Source organism: Piliocolobus tephrosceles, unplaced genomic scaffold, assembly GCF_002776525.5.
Source record: "Piliocolobus tephrosceles isolate RC106 unplaced genomic scaffold, ASM277652v3 unscaffolded_1415, whole genome shotgun sequence".
Lineage (NCBI taxonomy): Eukaryota > Metazoa > Chordata > Mammalia > Primates > Cercopithecidae > Piliocolobus > Piliocolobus tephrosceles.
The window spans coordinates 17819-23177 of record NW_022295588.1 but is presented as its reverse complement, the minus strand read 5'-3'; the positions used below and the strand labels follow the sequence as shown (position 1 = coordinate 23177).

The 5359-nt window shown below is 35.9% G+C and overlaps 1 pseudogene; it reads right to left on the bottom strand.

Annotated features, from left to right (window-relative positions):
* Window positions 1-3707: 3707 nt before the first annotated feature.
* On the bottom strand, window positions 3708-4232 carry LOC111535616 (annotated as a pseudogene).
* Between the last annotated feature and the right edge of the window lie 1127 nt (window positions 4233-5359).

The following is a 5359-nucleotide window of genomic DNA, read 5'->3' as shown; positions in this document are numbered from 1 at the left end:
GCAGAGAACTTGGAGAAGGTTCACCTTTCAAGGTTTCTTTTTGTTTTTGTGTTGTGTGTGTGTTTTTAAGATACCTATATTTTTATTCTTATTCTTTTTAAAATTTCTGATGTTTTAGCATTTCTCCTTTTATCATTTTTATCTTAATAACTTCTTTTGGCCATTCTTTCAAGGTAAGTCTACTTACTGGTGACAAATTTTTAGTTTCCTTTATTTGAGAGCATCTTGATTTCACCTTTATTTCTGAAGAATATTTTCACTGGGAATAGAATTCTGGATTGGTAGTTCTTTTTCTTTTAGCATTTGGAAAATATTGTGCTACCTTCTTTAGGTGTCCATGGTTTCTGATGAGAAATTCACTGTTATTTGAATCATTTCTTTTAGAGGTAATGTTACATTTCTCTCTAACCAGTTTCAAGATTTTTCTTTTCTGTAGTTTTAAGTTTGATTATGGTATGTAGTGGCATGTGTTTCTTTAAGTTTATTCTGTTTGAGGTTTTCTCAGCTTCTTCAGCCTGTGGGTTTATGTTTTTCAACAAATGTGGGAAGTTCAGCAATTATTTACTCAAATGCATTTTAGGCCCACACCCTTTCTCCTCTTTTTCCAGGACTCTGATGATACAAATTTTCTATATTTTGTTATTGTCTCACAGGTTCTCGGGGCTCTGTTTATCTGGGTTTTTTTTTTTTTTTTTTTTTTTTTGTAGTTATGGTTGTTCAAATGGGATATTTTTTATTTTTTCATCTTTAGGTTCATCAGTGCTTTCCTGTCATATTTATTCTACCATTCAGTCTACCCAATGAGTTTTAAAATTTTTGATTACTGTTTTTCTGTTATAAAATTTCCAATTGATTCTTCTTTATATCTTCTTTATATCTTTATATCTTCTGTTTCTTTGCTTTCTATTTTAAAAATTTAAGTGTGTTTGTAGTTGCTCTATGCAGCATTTTTATGATGGCTGTTTTAAAATCCTTCTCAGATAATCACAACATCTGCTTTATTTTGGTGTCCGTTGGTTGTCTTTTTCTCAGTCAAGTTGAGATTATTCTGGTTCTTGATATAAAGTGATTTTTTATTGTACCCTGAACATTTGGGTTATTATGTTGTGAGACTATGAATCCTTTTTAATCTTTATTGTTTTTTTGCAGGCAACCACCCTGTTTAGGTATAGTATGCAGTTCCAGATGGGGTTAGATATTTAGTTCCCTACTGGGCTCTGCTGACATCACCCCAGCAAAAATGGAATGCCCAATTGTACTGCCTTACCTCTCCTTGCTGCTGACAGATGGGAGTGTAAATTCACCGCTTCATTGAGTCCTTTTGACACCAGGAGACCAGGAGGAGCAAAGTGTTAGCTATAACTGTTTCACCACCACCTTATTCCACCTTCTTGCACCTTGTTGCTACCTGGTGAGAGTGGAAGTTTTACTTCCCAGTGGGTCCTGCCAGCACCATGGGGAGTGGGCAGTGAAAAACTGAATGCTGACTTGTGCTACTTCACACTGCTTTGTTACACTTTTTTTGCTGCTGGGTGGGAGTGGAAGTAAGCCCTGTCCTGAGTTCCACTGACAGTACCCCAGACTGTAGAGTGCCAGCTAGTGCTGTTTCTCACTACTGTCTTCTGCCTCTGTCGATGGGTGGAAGTAGAAGTTCAGTTCCCTGTTCAGCTTCATGGATACCATGCTAGTGGAGGAAGCAAAGGGATGACTTCTCATGATTTGCTGCTGCTGGGTGGGGCTGAAAGTCCAGCTCCTCACTCAGCACTACTAATACTATGGGTGGGATAGGGGGCAGTTTTTCGTTTGGTGTGTGACTGGAGTAAGGTGTATTACCTATTACAGCTTTCTGTTCTGCTAGATCACCCTATTCCCAGTCCTGTGGCTAGAGGAAGCAGGCTTTTCTTGGAGCTTTTTTCTTTTAGTCTGTTTCTGTTGGCATTTCTGGGCGGCAGACTTCTCTAGGACCCCATCAGAGATATAGGGGGGGGTAAAAAGAAAGCCCAGGGAACTCACCATTGTATTGTTCCTCAAGTGGCAAGGTCCTAGCTGCTTCACCTTCTTCTTTCTACGTTTTAGAGTCTTCCTATGTTTGTTGTATTATATCTAGAGTTGTTTGTTTTTTTAAGAGGAAGGATTGATGTGAAATGTGACTACTCTATCTTGGCTGGAACCCCTTGCATGCTTTTATGCCTTGGGAACTGAATGCTGTTGCATTGCATTACTTTAATTGAGCCATTGGTGCTTTCTTTTGGTTCTTTGACCTCCTCACGGCCAGCTCATTCTCACATTCCCCTCAACAATTATTTTAAACCTTCCATCAAGTCTCCACTTAAATCCTATCCTCAGTCTTCTCAGATGATCTTCTTCTTTTACTGAAAAACCTGAGATCATATTGTGTGCTTTTCATCAAATTTGAGCACTTCTACTTACAAATTACAGTCATCCCTCAGTATACACAGGGAATTGGTTTCAGGACCCCCACATATGCCAAAATCTGTGCAAAGTCCCACAGTCAGTTTTGTGGAACCTGCTAATATGAAAAGTGGACCTTTTATATGTGCAGGCTTTATGTCTCATTAATAGTGTATTTTTCCATCCATGTTTGGTTGAAAAAAATCTGCATATAAGTGGACCAACACAGTTCAAATCTACTGTTGTTCAAGGGACAACTGTAGTTATCTGTTTACCCAGTCTTCTATCTTTGCCTCCTATTTCAGAGAATTAAAGTGCTCCTTCTCCAGTGCAAGTAATTCAGTAATGTAACATACAATATGGGTTTGTAACCTTGGAGCAATAGGCTACACTGTATAGCCTAGGTGTGTGGTAGGATGTACCACCTAGGTTTGTGTAAGTACATTTGTTACGATGTTCACACAAGGATGAAATTGCCTCATGATGCATTTCTGAGAGTGTATTCCTGTTGTTAAACAACACATGACTGTTGTTTTGTCAGTTACTGAGAGTTGAAGTCCCTGGCTATAATTGTAGACTTGCCTATTTCTCCTTTCCACTCTACCTTGTATTTTAAGATCATCTTGTATAATATACACATATTTAGGATTGTTATGTCCTCTTAGTAGATTGATACTTTTATCATTATGTAATATCCTTATTTTTCTGTACTAATTTTCTTTGATCTAATGTCTACTTTGTCTGATATTAATACAGCCATTCTTGTGTTTCAACATTAATGTTTGCAAGGTGTATCTTCTGCCTTTCGTTTACTCCAAAGGTATCTACATTGTTGAATTTGGAGTAAGTTTCTTGTAAAGAACACATGGTTGCATTGTGTTTTTTATCTACTCTTGCTAATCTCTGCCTTTTAATTGGGGTTTTTAGACCATTTACATTTAGGGTAATTATTGATATTTTAGGGCTTAAGTCTACCATTGTATTATTGGTTTTGTTTGTTTCCTATTTCCTATTTCTTTTTTCTTTTTCTTTTTTTCCCTTCCTGTGGGATACTTGAAAAAATTTTAAAAGTCCATCTTGATATATATATGATATATATATGTATATATAGTAGTTATATATAAAACTATATATATGGTGTTTATATAATATATTATATATACATATATATATGGTGGGCTTGTTTTAGTTTAAATGCATTTAATTTTAGACAGTCTGCAATGTTTCTTTTTTTTTTTTTTTTTTAAAAAAAACACCTCTACTCCAGATAAACATGGTCAAAATAAATGAAAAACTCAAGATGACATTATTCCCATTTGTCTAAAGGCTGGGTGTTGTGTGGATGATAAGCAGTTGCCATTTTTGATGACAGGTGATAGATCCAAAGTAATTGCCAGATTTGTTAATGTTTTTACCATTTCTAAATCATCCATAAAGAAAATCACATACAGGGTCACATCATCCTTACAGTAGTTTAGCAGAGCAACCATGCCATCTAGATTCATATTTTCACCAGTAAAGGACTGGTAGTTTTTGAAATTAGCAAGTATGTGCTTGATTTGTTCTGCAGCTTCTGCCATAAAAAGTTTTATTCTTTCTGGTCTTCATTCTTCAAGTTTGCCTTTGATTGATTTAATGTAATCTTTCATATACATCTTGTAGGCTTCTTTTATGAAGCCAGCTTGCTGCAAGTGATGGTTCATGACAATATCAATACCAGTGATTACTGAGCTTTCAGTACAGTCACCCTTGGGTCCTTCAGTAGAGGGATTTCCACCAATGAGCAAGTCATCAGTATTACCCTCTGTCTTACTGACCATCTTCCTCTCCTCCTCCAGGCACAGCCTGTTTGCAGTATCTCAGATCTTGTAATTGTCCAAGATAATCATGATGGGGCTGGAGTTAGATGATAGCAGTGCTAGCTTATAGCAGAAGCCTGGAGCTTGGAGCAAGTATGGTGCAGTTGGAGAGGCACTTCAGGGAGTAGGAAGCACCCAGAAAAGTATATTGTGTTTTTGAGTGTATTGCCTCTTATAGTTTCCCTAGTGGTTGGTTTGGGTATTACAATATACATATGTGGCTTATTACATTCTAGTGATGTCAGCATTTCACCACTTTGAGTGAAGTATAGAAACCTCACTTCCTTTGAGGTTCCTTTATTTTCCCCACTTTTAAATATCATTGTCTTGAGTGTAAGATGGTGGTGTAATTTTGGTTTGAATCATCATATATGATTAGAAAACTCATGATGAGAAGGATAGTCTGTGGTATTAGTCATATTTCTGTTTTTTTCCCATTGTTATTTCTTCCTTCCCGATGCTCCAAGACTCCTTTAAAAATTTATTTTCTTTTTGTTTAAAGTACTTCCTTTAGTCACTCTTTAAGATTTTGTCTAGTGACAAATTCCTTTTGTTTTCCCTTATCTGAGAACATCTTGATTTCACTTTCATTCCTGATGGATAGTTTTACTGGACATAGAATTTATAGTGGTTGAGAGTTATTTTCTTTTAAAAGTTGAAAAATGTGCTACTTCTTCTGGTCTCCATAATTTCATATGATAAACTTGTATCATACAAGGTAGTATTTCTTATAGGTAATGTTTTATTTCTCTGTGGTTGCTTTCAAGATTTTTTCTTTGTCTTTAGTTTTCCCTTGCATCTTTTTTCTTTCTTTTCTTTTCTTTTTTTTTTTTTTTCTATTTGGAGTTTGCACATCTTTAATCTTCTTCAAAATTTGGGAACTTTTCAGCCATTATTTTCTGAAACTTATTTTTTATTTTTAAATGTCTGTAGATTTAGGGACAACAAGTGCAGTTTTGTTACACAAATGCATTGTTTAATGGTGAGGTCTGGGCTTTTAGTGTAATTTTGAACAGTGTACATTGTACCCATTAAGTAATTTCTCATACCCCACCCCTTTCCTACCCTCCCACCTTTTCGAATCTTCA